Here is a 17,636-nt window from a genome sequence, read left to right on the forward strand (position 1 = left end):
CAATTTGCATACCTTATTTTCTTTTCCTTTGACAGTAAAACCCCCAGGTTGAAACATGTAGACTTCCTCCTTTAAATGTCCATTCAAAAATATATTTTCACATACATATCATTCTTCCATCCTTTTTTCACTCCAAGAGAAAAAAAAGTTTTGATTGTGCTCCATTTTGTTGTAGGAGAAAAAGTAGTTGTATGATGAACACCTTCCTTCTGAGCATACCCTTTATCTACAAGAATGGCCTTGTATTTTTTAATTGAAACATGTCCTTTATAATTGACCTTACAGACCCATTTACACCCAATACGATTCATTCCAGTAGGAGGATCCATCAACCTCCATGTGCCATTTTTAGAAAGGGAATCATATTCTTCCTTCATTGCAACATTCCATTCATCAGAATTAGTAGCTTCTTTGGAAAAACTAAGTTCACCATGTCTCATAATCATCATTTTTTGTTGGAAGTTTGTAAATACAAGTGGATATTCTAAAATATTGTTGAGGTGGTTGTGCAGGTTGCTCATTCTGAAGTTAAAGTTCTTCAAGAACTTCTTCAAGAAACCTTTCTGATTCTGTAGAAATAATATTATCTTCCAAATTGTCCTAAGAAGAAACATATAGATGAAATAAAGATGGAAAACCCATAGATGGATCTAGAATGGGAACTCCCCCCTTAGTATGTGGAATTTTATTTTCAGATTCAAAATCAAAATTTTTTGATGCAAATTTCTCTAAATTATCAAGTTGTATATCAATAGTAGAGAAATATTTTGTAGATTCTAAACAATTGAAATCTCTAGAAAAAATAAATTTTATATTTTATTCGTCATATAATCTATATGATTTTGAAGTACTGGAATATCCCAGAAAAATACATTTCCGACTTATGGAACTTAATTTGTTTCTTTGATGCTTAGGAATAACTGCATAACAAGTAGATTCAAAAATCTTAAAATTTTGAAATGTTAGTAACCTATTTCACCAAAATTCATATGGTGATTTGTTGTTTAGGACAAAAGAAGTATACTATTTTTAATATATGCTACACAAAGTACTTCCTTGTCGCAAAACATTAAATCGACATTTTTGCAACACATCATTGATATAACCATGTTAAAGAAACTCTTATTCATCGTTTCTGGAACACCCCTTTGTTGTGGATTATATCAAATAATAGTTTGGTGTTTGATGCCATTATTTGTTAAATATTGTTCAAAAGAATTCGAGGTATATTCATCTCCATTATGAGTCTATCAGATAACAATATTCCATTGAATTTAATTTTTAACCATAGAACTAAATGCTGTGAAAATATCAAAAACTTGTGACCTTTCCTTCAAAACTTGTGACTTTTATTTTAAAACTAAATAAAATATAAATTTATGTTAATACTATTAAATAAAGTCTTATGGGATACACTAGCATAACAATATAAGTGTATATTAATTAATTAGTTAATTTGTATATTAAATTTATTTATATTCATTTGAATGTATAAGTTACTAAATATGTTAAAGGATAAATAGGGATTAAACCTAAATGCTTATCAACTAATCAATTAATTAGTTAATTTGTTTCTATATTTTTATAATTGTATCAATTATGTTTATATATAAACTTATTTACTTTTATATCATGTTTAATAAAAACTAAGTAAACAGAAAAATAAAAAATAAAAAATTAAGAAGCTAAACTAAGAAATTTAACCTTATAAATAAATAATAAGGCAAGTGTTGTTATCCATTTATTTTTAATTTAAAACTAAATAAAATATAAACAAACTTATATGAATAAAAATACTAGTAATATAAAAAAAATGTTGAAAAGGAAAGGTAATTATAGTCAAACAATAAAGGAAAAATAACAAATCAATAGTACATGGAACAAAAGGGAACTTTAAGCAATCCAAAAGATAGGGGTGTAAAGCTAGAAAGGACAACGATAGAAAGAACGAAGAAGAAACAAATTTGAGGGGGGGGGGGGCTAGGAGGAAAGGGAAAAGATACAACAGCTACTAATTTTCAAGCCATCATCCCTATTGAGATTAGGAGCTATTGGATCCCTGCTCTTTCCTCTTATCCTCACCCCCTCATGTTTTTTCATTCTTTGTTCTTTCTATTGTTGTCTTTTTTGGTTTTATGCTCTCATCTTCTAGATTGTTTAAAATTCCCCTTTGTTTAATGTGCTATTGATTTTCTATTTTTCCATTATTGTTTGAATTTCATTGCCTTTATTTTTTCATCATTTTTTTTTAATATTATTAATATTTTTATTCCTGTAAGTTTTCTTATCTTTTATTTAGTTTTAAATTAGAAATAGGCAGATAATAACACTTCCCTTATTATTTATTTATTAGGTTAAATTTCTAAGTTTGAGTTCTAAATTTTTTTATTTTATTTTTTCTCCTTAGTTTTTGTTAAACATTATATATAAATAAATAATTTAGTATATAAACATAACTAAGAGAATTATAAACATATAAAAACAAAGTAACTAATTAATTGATAGACATTTAGTTTTAATCCCTATTTATCCTTTAATATATTTAGTAACTTATATATTTAAATCAATATAAATAAATTAAATATAAAAATTAACTAATTAATTAATATACACTTACATTTTTATCCTAGATTATCCCATTAGACTTTATTTAATAGTATTAATATAAATTTATATTTTATTTAGTTTTAAATTAAAAGAAAACGTTACATATTTAAATAAATAATCTTCATATACAAACTAACTAATTTCCTAACTAATTAATTATCTAATTAATTTTTCTTCTATCAAGCATTCACGAAGTCCTGATGATGGATCCTAGTTGGGATTTGAAACGTTGACGAATAATGGTTTTTACTATAGATTCTCCGGTAACTAAGTCAGAAGATTTAAACCACAGATGTCTTAAATCCAAAATTATCTAATTAATAAACAACGAGTTTTTAATCTTAATTTATCCTATAATAAATAATTCCTATAATAATATATGTCTTTATATAATTTATTGAGTTTTGAAAAGAAATATAAATATATATATATAATATAAAGTATTTAGCATATCTATATATATATATATATATATATATATATATATATAATAATAGAGTATTTAGCTCTGAGTTTAAGTTCATAAACATTTTGTTAAATATAAGCATATATTTTTTGTTACCTTAAAATAAACAGATCTAGTGAACTAACTATTTCGTTAATTAATTAATTAATTAGCTAGCTAATTAACTAACGTTTCCTGATATCTTGGTCCACTTAAATATAGCAATTCTGAGCCAATTGTAGTCATTCCCTTTGTCAAAAGTAGTTGTTTCTTTCTATCCGTTCAATGGTCAGTCTCTCTATTTAAATTCTTACAATGATATGGTTCTTCATCTTGTTGTGACAATGAACCACACTTGCTTGTTCGAAAGGCGTTGACAAATAAATTTTGATGTGATTATCACTGAAATCACGTCTCAAAAAACTTGACATGGATCACGAAAGACTTAATTAAATTATTTATTCACTATATTAGTTCTACCATTGAGGGTGATAAGATGAGATATGAGCTATATGAGTACCAAGAGAAGAAAATAATTTTGTCCAATAATTTCCAGTGGTAATCGAATCTTTGTCACTTAATATAATCTTTAGATTTCCATGAAGGTTTCGCACTGTTTCCATAAATGCGATAGCAACTGTGGTGGCTTTAAGAGGATGTTATAATCCACAAAAGTGTGCATATTTGTTAAGTCTATCAACTACCACCATCTTAAGACTTGGGTAAACCTGTGATCAAATCCATTGATACCTCCTCCCAATCTTGACTTGGAATGGCTAAAGGTTGTAGTAGACTTGGGGTCTTAACTGTCTCAACTTTATTTTGTTGGAAAGCCAAACATTCTGCCACAAATCTTTGAATATAATATTTAAGGCCATCCCAAAAAAATTCCCACTTGACGCTTTGATAAGATTTTAAAATTCATGATTGCCCTACTAAGGGAGAGGTATACAATTCCAGAAGAATATTTCGTTTAAGTTCAAAATTCTTACAAAGATATAAGTGATATTTGTACCATAATGAATCATTTTTCTAGCTAAATGTATCAGATGTACTCAAATCTTTCTGCAACTTTTGAATGAGTCACCCCTCCTCTTCATCATTCTTTCATTCATCCCTTTCTTTGGTTATCGACTCAGGTTAGGTAATATAAATGGAAAAAAGTAATGCTCCCACATCCTCATCTTTCTTGATAGTGCACTGCAACAACATTTTTCTTCCCTTTTCTGTATATGATTTCAAAGTCATAACCCAACATCTTTATCACACATTTTTGCTACTCTTTTGAAGTTAATATTTGTTTCAAAAATTATTTAAGACTATTATAATATGTGTTTACTGGGAAGTGTCTTCCAATTACGTAAGGTCGCAAGTAATTTAGTGCATGTAATATTTCCAACATTTACTTCTCATAAATAGGTTTGTGTAGAAACTTTCCTAGTATTTTATGACTTTAAAAAACAATGGCTCTTCCTTATTTTATTAAAACAACACCAATTCCATTTCCTGAAGCATCACATTCCACAATAAAAAACAATTGTGAAGTTTGGCATAGCTAAGACCGGTGCTTCGCACATTTCCTCTTCATGATGTTCAAAGGTCTTCACTTCTTCTGGAGTCCACGAAAAATCCTCTCTCTTCAATATTGATGTTAGAGGTGTTGTTATTATCCCATAATTCTAAAAAAACTTGCGATAACACCATGTTAACCTGATAAATCCTTGAAGACACTTTATGGTTGTGGGGGTTTTCCAATCCTTAATGGTTGTAATTTTCTTTTGGTCTACCTTAAAACCTTCATGAGATATAATATGACCCAAATATTCCACCTCCTATACTGCAAAGAAAAATTTGGAGGTTTTTTCATATAATTCTTTCTCTACCAATAGTTTAAGCATCCTATCAACATGTTTGTAACGGATAAAATATATATTAATAATGTAAAATAATATAAATGATAATAAGAATAAATAATTATTAGTTAATTAGTAATTAGGTTGAAGAGGCATGTCTAAATGAGACATGAGTCTTCGTGAAGAGACACTTGCCTGATATAAAAGCAATCCTCTCATTCTCATTTGTAAATCATTCATTCTTATTCATTATATTTAATATAATATTTATATCCTAAATGGATGTCTTTACATTCCAAGTCCTTTGGAGTAATCAATCTATAGAAGGAACTTTGTTCGCTTCATTTGGTATCGGAGCCATGTTAGCTAATCACTAGGCCTTTGGCTATCAACCTATCATCAACCTCGTTGCTGTCATTATTGAAGCGTTTCGCTACATATTGGGAGATTCTCCATTTTTTAGGTCTTTGACCATTATTTAAAAAAAAATTAATAAAGGATAAAGAAGAAGGGAATATAAAAAAAGAGAGGAAAGGAAATAATATATTCTAAACAAAAAAAAAAAGGTGAAATATATATATACATACACACATATATATATATAAAGGTTTTACATTATTGATAAAAAGTGCATAATAAAGATAAGCGGGAATCTTTTCAAGTATATTTAACACTTTTTACGTGGAGAGGCCCATGGTTTTAGAAACTAGTTGTAAGTTTTACATTTTACGTGGAGAACATTAACTAGGTTTTAGAAACAACCCATGGTAATTGCCCATGGTATTTTAGAAACCAATGGTAATTTCTCGTGCTTTTAGAAACCAGTGGTAAGTTTTACATTTATGTGGAGAACATTAACTGAGGTTTAAGAAACAAACCATCATAATTGCCCATGGTATCTTAAAAGAAAAAGATACTTTGATGACATTGGAGAAAAAAGGTGTGATATAAATAATTTTAATCGTTCAAATCTCAATATTTTGACCGTGCCAAGAGTCATGTCTCATCCAAATTTTCTGAGAGAAAAAAATTTATTATAATTATAAAAAAGGATACTATATAAACCTTATATAGTTACATATAAAAGGAAAATGGGTCTCAAAAAAGTATATATAAATTTTATATAATTATAATTTTATAATATATATAAATTAAAATTATATATATATATATATATATATATATATATATATATATATATATATATATATATATATATATATATATATATATATATATATAAAGTTTTATTAAAAGAGTGAACAAAAGAAGAAGAAGAATAGAATATTTGATATATATATATTAGATTTTTATAAGGGAGAAGTGGAAATATATTTTTTAGATTAAAAAAAATATATATATAAAAAGAGAGGAAAAAAAGAGAGAGAATATATCATATAAAAATTAAAAAAATAAATAAATAAATTGTTGAAAAAAATAAAAAAAACAAGGAAGATAAAAGAAGTGAAGAAAAAGAAAAAATATGGAATCCATGAGTAAGGAACAAAGACAATCAATCAAAAGAGATATAGAACAATTAATTTCAATATTTGAGTGACAGATTGAGAAGAGAAAGAGAATGGATTCCTTCTTCCATTCTCTACATCCATCATCACTTCCATAGAATGATGTTATCCAGTGTACTGAGAAAGAGCATCTAAAAGATCAAGAGAATGACAAAATAGTCAAAATACAACAAAGCAAGGAATTGTTAGAATGCCAACATAAAAATCTTGTGGATATACATTACAAAGAAATAATGGAAAAGGATGAAGAAATTTCTCGTCTCAAGGACCATGTCGAAAAGTTACTGGCACAAGTGAAGAAGACTAAAATCACAATGAAAGAACTCAAGCAGCATTTATCAGAACAAGAAGGGGAAAATTTACGTTTAAAGAACCTTAATAAAAATTTATTAAAACAAATCAGAGATCTAAAAGATGAAAAAATTAAAATTCAAAACACTGGAAATAAGGTTGATGAATAAAAAACTGAAGAAAATTTACGACTAAAAAACCATAATCAAAGTTTACTCACTCAAATTAAGAAGCTTAAGGATGATAAGAAAGCATTAAAAGATAAGTTGGAGCAATCCACTGAAGTAGAAGTATCAGCATCTCCAGTCGTAATAGTCCAAGTTGAAAATAAGGGAACGAATACTGATCCAGTGAATATGACAACTCAAGAAGACAAATCAGTTAAAGAAACAACACACTTAGATGTTGCAGTTCAGAGAATGGACATCCCAAGTGAATGTTCCATAACCAATTCAACAACATCATCGCCAAAAGAACATCGAAAAACTCCATATCGACATTCGAATCACGAAAGGTGACCAATCAACAGTGCTATGCATCAGTACCATTCAGAACAAAAACAACAAATTGATGTTCCAGATAATAATGACATAACATTAATCCAGCCTTATGCTGACAAGTCGTTACAAAATTTTTGTGATCAAAATGCTATATAGAAGATTAATCTGGGATGGTCTGATCCCTTCTTAGTGCGACAATTTTGTTTGTCCCTAAGAAGATCATATCAGCTTGTATTGACGAAGATGACTTTTCAAAGAGAGAAAGACTTTCAAAGCTGAAAAAGAGATCAAGCCTTTTTTCATCGACAAGCTTTGAGGACAAAGATTTTTGAGGAAGGATGGAATGTAATGAATAAAATATATATTAATAATGTAAAATAATATAAATGATAATAAGCATAAATAACTATTAGTTAATTAGTAATTAGGTTGAAGACGCATGTCTAAATGAGACATGACTATTTGTGAAGAGACACTTGCCTGATGTAAAAGCAAGCCTCTCGTTCTCATTTCTAAATCATTCATTCTTATTCATTTTATTTAATATAATATTTATATCCTAAATGGATGTCTTGACATTCCAAGTCTTTTGGAGTAATTAATCTATAGAAGGAACTTTGTTCGCTTCAATGTTGAACATGATCCTTCCAAGACTTTTTGTAGATTAGTATATCATCAAAAAATACTAACACAAATTTTCCAAGGAAGGGTCTAAAAATTGAATTCATTAAAGCTTGAAATGCGGAAGGTGCATTAGTAAGGCCAAAAGGCATGACCAAAAATTAATAATCACCCTCATCAGTTCTGAATGTTGTTTTTAGAACATCTTCAATCTTCATTTTAATTTGATGATATCTCAAATGACCATCCAACTTGGTGACGTAAATTTCTCCATGTAATTCACCCAACAATTCACCAATGGCAGGAAAGGGAAATTTATCTTTAATAGTGAGCTTGTTGAGCTCCCTATAATCTGAACACATGCATCATGATCCATCCTTCCCATGCACCAATACTACTAGTGTAGAGAGGTAATTTTGACTATGATGAATTATAGCAACCTCTAGCTTTTTTGCAACCATACATTCAACCTCACTCTTTTGGGCATAAGGATATTTGTAAGATCTAATTTTTCAAGGAACAATTCCTGGAATCAAGTGAATCACATGATCATGATCACAAATAGGTGGGATGTCTTTGGGAGTCTCAAACACCTTAGAATGATTGTCCAATATTTTTTAGAGATCTCGAGAAATATATGATTTCATTGTTTGAACCCCTCGCGAGCATAATTGTGCAATTACACCTTGTTGATCTTTATTCAGAATATTTTTCATGCCATTAGAGTCTATTATATTTCTTGGTTTCCCTATAATACCCCTTAATTAAACTTCCTTTCCTTTTGAAAATCACTTCAAGAAAATTTCTTGAAAATTGAAAGATATCGTCCCCAAAGATTGTAACCATTGGACTCCTAGTACAACATTAGTAACACCCATTGTAATGTAAAGCATTGGACTACTAAGTACATATTCCCCCATGGCTGGCATGATATTATGGCACTTTCTAGGGCAATTTATAGTTCCTCCATTTGCAACCATCACTTGACCCTTTGGTGTTTGATATAGGAAGTAGTTCAAGTCCTTCACTATCTTGCAATGAATAAAATTATAAGTACTTCCTGAATAAATTAGTACTATTACCTTTTCCTTCTTGATATATCCTTCTACCTTGAGGATTTGAGGAATGGTAACTCCTACCAATGCATTACAAGAAATGGTCATATTCATTTATTCTTTCTTTGTGGTTCGTTCATGGTTTATATCCTCCTCCTTTGATGTTTTGTATTCCTTTTCTTCTTACGCCTTTTCTTCCTCCTCTTCACAATCTATGTAGAATAATTTCTTGTTAGCAGAATTATGACCTTTAGTGTATTTTCTATCACAACTCTAACAAATATTTTTTTTCTCTTTTTTTCTTCAATTGGTGTGGTGTCAGCCTTGTATGTTGTGGAAGATTAGGACCCTAAACACTTCAATATTTATAGTTGTCAGTGGTAGACTTCCTTGTTGCCATAATTTTTCTTTCAACCTTTCTTCCCACCCTGAATGCCTTCTCCAATGAATCAGGTTCCCAGAGGTGAACCTTTTGTTGGATGTTATATTTTAAACTCCATACAAAAACATCAATCCTATGTTCCTTTGGAATATCGATTACCCTAATATTCAATTTTTGGAAGTCTTCAATGTGCTCTACCATTTAACACTTTTGTTTGAGATTTATTAACTGGCTAAACAAGGTGTTTCTTTTTCTATCTTCGTAATACGCTATCATTTCCTCCATAAAAATTAACTAAGTGATAAGTTGTTTATGAGAAAAAGGCCATATATACCATACAAACTAAGTGGGTTCTAAACATTAAGATGTAATACGTAACTTTTGTGGGGGTGGCACATCCCGTAGATCAAAATATTGCTCCATCTGTAGTATCAAATTTATCAAATCACTGCCATCAAACTTCCTCATATATATCTTTGGAATGTTGTGGTTCATAGAGCCCACATTGGAGTCTCTAAAATCATAATTCATATTCTTTTTTTCTTCATCATGATTTTCATGGATTTCATTGTCACCATTGGGAATTCTTTCTTCTCACAACTTTTTCTAAACCTTCCTTCCACCCTTCTATCTTGACATCCATCATTGCTTCCATGTCTCCTTTTAACCCATCATTCAAAACTCCCACATCCCTTTTCATACCATCTATATTAACTCTTATGTCCCTTTTTATAACATCTATCTTAACATTCATCATATCCTCCAATTCTGTTTTCATTACTTTTTGTGAGAGTGAAATTTTTTGCACTTGGTATCATAAATTTGCTATATCATGTTGCATTTCTTCCTCATCTTCATGCATTATAGAAGAGATTTCTAGTTTCTTACTAGGTGTGGCCATTTTTTTTGTTTCAAGGAATTTTGGAATTAAAAAATAATATATATGCTCCAATATGCCCCTTGAATCACTTCAAACTGATTTTTCAAACAAAATCTATGGAAAATATACAAACCATTTTCTTGCATTCTTGGTGATCAATATTGAGCTGTTGAATATATGTAATTGGGAATCTCCAAGATCTAAATTTTCTTCCTATTGTACTTCTCTGAGTCCTCCTTCAAAACCCACAAGTCTTGTCAAGATTGGATTGTTCAAGAAAGAGTTATCCCAAATCTCCCACGATGGTTTGATTATGTACTAGTTGAGTAGAGTGATGTTCTACAAGATGCCATGTATCATTGTTTCAACCTTTGGCCCCGAAGATGTGACAAGAAAAATTACATTCCATGAACTTTCAGCCAGTTTTTACAGAATTCAAATCCAATTCCTAAAACGAAAGCTATGGTGCTTTTACCTAGGCCATAAAACCCTAACTTCCTTCTAACATATCTATGACAATATAACAAACCAAGGTCTCAAATTCTTACGTGACGTTCTTTGATATTTCGGCTCCACATGATAAAAGTTTTAGCTTTTGAAGCCTCATAGAAATAATATTATAGAAAAAATACCAAGATGACATGTTTGAAGAAGCGAAACCCTAAAATCCAAAGTTCTGATACCAAATGTTATGCAGCCAACTCACAATAGATAGATCAATGACTTAAAATTTATCCTCTTCAAGGGAGAAACCTCCTTTACATTACACAAATGAACAATTATTAGATGATACAAATTAAAATACCTCCTTTTCATATATAGGAGACTAAGTGGTCACAATATAATCAAAGCATACATAACAAAAATAATGCAAGGGAACAAAAATAACAATAATGGGCTTCTATGGGGCTGAAAAATAAAAATAAGGGAAATACACTAGCATTATAGGGACATAACACACTTCATCGGGACGAAAAAACTCGTACACATGCCAGTTTGATCAACAGTCCAGAAAAATCAACAGTCTATGACAGCACGAAACTCGTCAATCTTTAATGGGACAAGTGGTCCCAGTAATAGTTTCAAGAAAATAGCTAAGCACTTAAATCAATGACACACATTCAGAACTGGGGCACCCATAGTGGTTTCCAATACCATGAAGTCTGGTGTCGGGATGGTTTCCAAAACCACGAGTCTCGTACACTGTCAACTAGTCATGTTGGGTTCACCATGTTCTCTCGCTTTGGGTTCTATTGACCATGCAACGTTGTCCACCTCTATCACAACAAGAAGAATGTCCACCACTCTAAATCGTCAATGGAGTTCAGATGAAGTTCTCAACGCTTCTAAATATCGCCTTTGTGATACCACCGTTATAGGCCTAATGAACTCCACAATGGAACATATATTTTATTGAGTGCAAGCATCAAGAATCTATACAAGAAAATATAGTTACTAGACCGTAATTGTTAGTGGTTTTCCGAACGTTAATTAGAAAACTACTTAAACTATCAATTCTAATATACTAATGTTACTATATATCCCAAATGATTAGTTAACATACTTAAGACACTCGGTGATGTGAATGTCGTTGGTTTTAAACTCCGTGGGAAAAAACCAACCATGTAAAGTGATGTTGTGACCTAGTCAAGGTGAGTGATTTTGGTAGCATAAGATCCCTGGGGTGATTTTGATAATGTGGAAGCGTCCATTTTTATGAGTATTACCACAACTTAGTAAATAGAAAATGATAATTTAAAATACATTTATTAGTAATTAAGTTAGGAAAAATTTAATCATTTACTCATTTACCTGAATTTTATTATTAGTAATTTTTAATTATACTCAAAATTTCAATTTACAAAAATATTTTAAACCATTATTAAAAAATAATAACATTATTTTTCTTTACAATATATAAAAAAATTAAAATCCAAAGTATTGCATTTTTAAATTATTTAAAGTTTAATTAAAAATGGTTGTATCAAAAGACATATTACACAACCTATTATGATGGTGATTTGTGATTTCATCCATACTCATCATAGAATTGACATGTATTCTTAGAAAAAATTTATTCCAAAAATAACTATGGTTATAGTGAAATATAAGTATTTAGCTATTATTTAATTAAAAAATTATAAAACATTAAAAATCTCATTTACAATTTATAATAATAAAATTTACAATTTACAATCATTATAAATTTACAATTTATAAAATTTCAATTTACAAAAATATTTTAAATCATTATTAAAAAACAATAACACTATTTTACTTTAGGGTATATAAAAAAAATTAAAATCCAAAGTCTTGCATTTTTTAATTTTTTTTTAAAGTTTAATTAAAAATGGTTGTATCAAAAATATTTTCTTTCCAAGTTTAGTGAAAAATAACATTTGACGTTTGGAAAGATATGGAAGTTTGAACCCTAATAAAAAGTGTCAGCGAAGATACATAGGTGAAATACATGTCTCCTTAATAATGGTTGCTTTCAATTGTTAGAAGTTTTATTAATTTTAAATTATGTGTGGTTTAAATTATAATTATATGTCAAATTTTTCTAGGATTAATTTTTTCTAGAGTGTAAATCTTTTTTGAAAGAAAAGACAATTTTCTCATTTTTTTGTTTACTTTTAATTACTTTATCTATTTTTAAAGTTGATATGAAATTATATTATCACACGTGAAAAACTTAATAAACATACACAATATATTTATTTTTGTTTTTTTAATTATATTCGATTTTTTTTTTTATTTAGAGAATATTTTTTTTTTATTTTATAAAAAATGCATGTCAACTCCATGTTGAGCAAAGACAGAGGTTTGTGTGTGTCTATATATAATTTTCATCCTTCATAGTGTATTTTTCAGTGTAATATAGAGTACATTGTAAACACACATAGAATATTTATTTTTGTTTCTTTATTATAGTCAACATCGTTTTTATATTTAGAGAATAGTTTATTTTTATTTTAAGAGGACATGTATCAACTCCACCATGGACACACATCTCCATTACACTGAGCTGTAGAATGAAAATCTTGGCTCAATAATATATATATATATATATATATATATATATATATATATATATATATATATATATATATATATGAATGAATGAATGATATTATTTATAAAATATAATTAAGATATTCAAATTTTGATATACTGAAATATCAAAATAAGATTTTAATTTTCTTTTAATATTTTTTATTTATAGAAAGTTGATATGCAGTTAAAGAGTATATTTTATATTAAAGTTTAATAAAAAATAATATGTAAGGTCTCTTATGAATGTCTCAATGCTAGATGTTAAGGTTTCCCAGCATAAAACAAAATTGGCAAAAATGTCTACAAGCCTTTTAATGGAAAGATATACATGGATTATTGTGGATGATGGGTAGTTTCTGAAATATCTACCACTCTTTCACATAAAATGAATGCTTTAAATTTCATGTAGGTTTAAGAAAAACTTTTTAGTGGTAGTGAGGTATATAAGAAAAAAAAACTTAACATATTATGTAAAAGGAGAGTTAACATGCATGGCTTAAGGTTTCCATTCTCCTCATTTGTTGTTACAAATTTCACGTGAGGAATATTCTTCCCCGAGCAAGATACATTGTGATTCAATTTTTTTATTTGTAGCTAAAGGGCATCTGTTTAAAGAAGAAAGTCCTCTTAGGCTTCACTTCCTCCTTAAGCACCTTCCCGAGTACCATTTTAATTTGGAAGTAGATATCTAAGAATTGTAGATACCTCCTCTCCACCCTAGCTTTAGCCTTTGTGATACTTATCTCTACACTTGATATTGGAGGGGTGCATTCCTATTCGAGGGGTATTAAACCTTCAACTCACCCATGAGTAACGTGGGACACATATTTTAAAACAAAGTATTCTTCTATCACCTACTTGTAGCAACTTTTTTTGTCGGTTTCTCATTTTTCGTGTAGCAAGGTGTTGGAATTTCTAAGTCTAACCCGTTAGAAACCCTTCATGTACTTCCCTGATTTATTCCTATCTACTTGTTCTCTTAATTAACAAGTTATTTAGCATGGAAATACTGGAAATAAATATAAGTACATGCTCAACACATTACAAAACATCAATTGAAGGAAATAGAAACAAGGACATAAGTGATACCATTATTTTTTTTACTATTGTCCCCGGAAAAACCCAATGGAGGAAAATCGGTGCAGTTATTTGAGGGTTTGATTTATTAATCAGTTTTAGAATAAAATTTGGGTGCCAAATCTAACTCACCCAATAGATAAAAATCTTGGCGGTAGTACCTCTCTACTTGAAAGTAGATATTCTGGTTGAAACCCTGGATAAACACTCTTGCAGCTCCCCAGCCCCAATCTGCCCCACGAAACCCCATCGTCATCCTCTAGGGACTGCGTCAGCCTCTCTCTGGCACAACATTAGCCCAACGTCACTCTGGCTTGGCCTGTGTTAGCCTCTGAAGTCACTACGTCAATCCTCTAGCCCTCTGTGTCACACACGGTGGCCCTTTGAGGCACTGCACAACTCCTGGCTACCTGTATGTGAGCCCTGGCCAGCTATGTGTGAACCATTGGCTACTTCCGCATCCCTCTCTCCAGCTACTGCGCTGAATCTCCTAGTGCTATCTCTTCCTCTTTGCTTCTGTAGTCACTACCCCTCAGCTCCAACTATGATTACTCTCTCAACTTTCTAAGCAAACCCAACCCCAGAAAGTTGAAATCTTGATATCTTGTTGTGTTCTCCAAGTGACCCTCAAGCCTCCTCTTATGCTGTTCTCGCTGACAAATAAATGGCCGATATTAAGTCCCTAATCAATGGATAAGATTATATCTACCTTGATCCATGAATTTTGGACCATTCTAACATATTTTTATATTAATTCACATTAATATGTTATTTTACCTAAGTTTAGACCTAGGGACTCCTTTAAAAATATTAATTATTTTAATATCTCTCAAATTGCTTAAAATCTTCCCAAACCCTTTATGGGTATTGGAGCTCTCATGTACCTTAGCCTTTGCACCAATTTTTGTGGCTAGAGTACATCCGATGCTACCCCAAATCAACACTCCCTCTTAGTGAGGATTGGGCTCTCACCACACTCGTCACTGAATATCACCCTGATCATTCGGCATTGGTCCATGTGTTGATTTTTATGAAACCAACAAACAAAAAGATAGAAAAGATAGATCAATGGCTTGGAAATAATCCTCTTTGAGGGGGCAACCTCCTTTACGTTACACAAATGATAAATTCGTTGATCATAAAATTTACATGACCTCCTTTTCATATATAGGAGTTTAAGGGGTCACAATATAATTAGAGCCATCATAACAATAATAATGTAAGGGAAAAATAATAACTATAGTGGGTTCTATGGGGTACAATAATAACAATATGGGGACTACATGTGCACAAAAATATACTAAGGGGGTTGTACTAATCATAATAAGGGGTTACACTAGTAGTATAAGGACCTAACATGCCCCTCAACTTCAAAAAGTGTTTTCATCAACGCTTGAGTAATTCTTGATTCTTCTATATAAAATTCTTGTGCTCCCATGTGGAATCTTCACTGGGTAAGTTCTTCCACTTGATGATTCACTCTAAAATTGATAGATTTAATAGTTGTCAGGTTCTTGTTTCTGTGATTGCTCCAGGTTCCAATATGATTTTTCCTTCCTCGTCAAGTTCTGGAAATATTGTTTGAACTTGGATCTTCTGCAACTTTTGAATGAGTGGCCACACTTTTTTGTCATTCTTCCATTCATCCCTTGCTTCATATACCCAATCTGGTTGGATAATAGAAACAACACAAAACAATGCTTCCACATCCTCGTCCTTTCTTGAGAGTATATCTGCAACAACATTTTTCTTCCCATTTTTGTAGATGGTTTCAAATTGATAACCCAACATATTTGTGACCCATTTTTAATGTTGTTCTAAAGATAATCATTGATCTAAAAACTATTTAAGACAATCATGATCCATTTTTACCTTGAAGTGTCTTCCCATTAAGTAAGGTCACCATTTCTTAAGTGCATGTAGTATTGCCAACATTTTCTTCTCATAAATAGCTTTCATGACATATAGCCATAGAAATACTCAATCGCCTAAATCAAATCTTCTTTCACTGCAATGAGGATCTTCCTATTGTTTCATTCGATTCTGCATGAAAGTGACTTGATCTTTTAAAAGTTGGGGAACTTGTTGTTGATGTTCAATGTGATCTTTCATGCTTGATCCTTTTTCTTCTTGATATGTCCTTCTATCTTAAGAGTTTGAGGAGTGGTAATTTCTTCAGATACATTACAAGAAATGGTCGGATTCATTTCTTGATGCTCGATGTGATCTTTCAGTTCTTGAACATTTTTCTTCTTGATGTGTCCTTCTATATTGATAGTTTGAGAAGTGATAATTCCATGCAATGCACTACAAGATATGGCTAGATTCATTTTTTCTTTCTAGATGTGATATTTCACTTCTTGAACCTTTTTCTTCTTGATATGCCCTTTTATCTTGAGAGTTTGAGGAGTGGTAATTCTTGCCAATGCTTTACAAGGTATGGTCAGATTCATTTCTTCTTTCTCTAGGGTTGGTTCCTAATGTATATCTTGGTATTTTGATGTTTCTTGATCATTTTCTTCCTCCTCTTCATCATCTATGTAAAATTATTTTTTCTCAGCACACTTCTAACCTTTAGTGTATTTGATATCACAACTATAACAAAGCCCTTTTTCTCTTTTTTCTTCCAATTGTTATGGTGTAAACCTTTTAGGTTGTGGAAGGATAGGAGAAAAAAACTCCATAATTATAGTCGTGAGTGGTGTATTGGGCACGAGATCCCCCAAGGGCAATTTTGGGGCTAAAAGCCCATATTTTGGTCCAATTTTGTAATCCAAATGTAAAGACTCCGCATTTTGTGGTCACGAAGCACATAGATGTTAAAGAGTCATAGGGTTGTCCATCCTTCTTTTGGAAATGTAGTGTTGGCTGTAGAAGATATACCCATGGTCGGTGGACCATGGGATTGTATGAATAGAGTTAAGTTCTAAGTAGTTGAAAAACACGAAGAAATCGATAATCATGAAGGATTGAGTCATAGGTTTAGAGCAGAAGTCTTAGTTTGGGTCGTAGCATAGGTAGAGGCTTTGCAGTTGAGTGCACGAACCCCTACAGCTAAGTGCACAGAGCGAGTTGAGTCTATAATTGTTCGCAATTATCAATAAAGAGAATTATTCTACAAATTTTGGGTCCTTATTTCATGTTTATGCATCTGTTATATTGGGTATGCATTCCACTTATAATGCTTATATGATGCATGAATGTATGTAAATGTATTGGTTAAGAAAATGCAAGTAAGAACATCTGTTTACGCAAAGCTAACTAAGATCTGTTAATAAGATAAAAAAGACACTTAGCCTAGTTTGGGAGATATTGCAGTTCGCTTCCCTAGTAATGCGAAAG

The sequence above is a fragment of the Pinus tabuliformis genome, chromosome 4_2 (assembly GCF_031772625.1).
Source record: "Pinus tabuliformis cultivar Carrire ecotype Pingquan chromosome 4_2, CPIR1, whole genome shotgun sequence".
NCBI lineage: Eukaryota > Viridiplantae > Streptophyta > Pinopsida > Pinales > Pinaceae > Pinus > Pinus tabuliformis.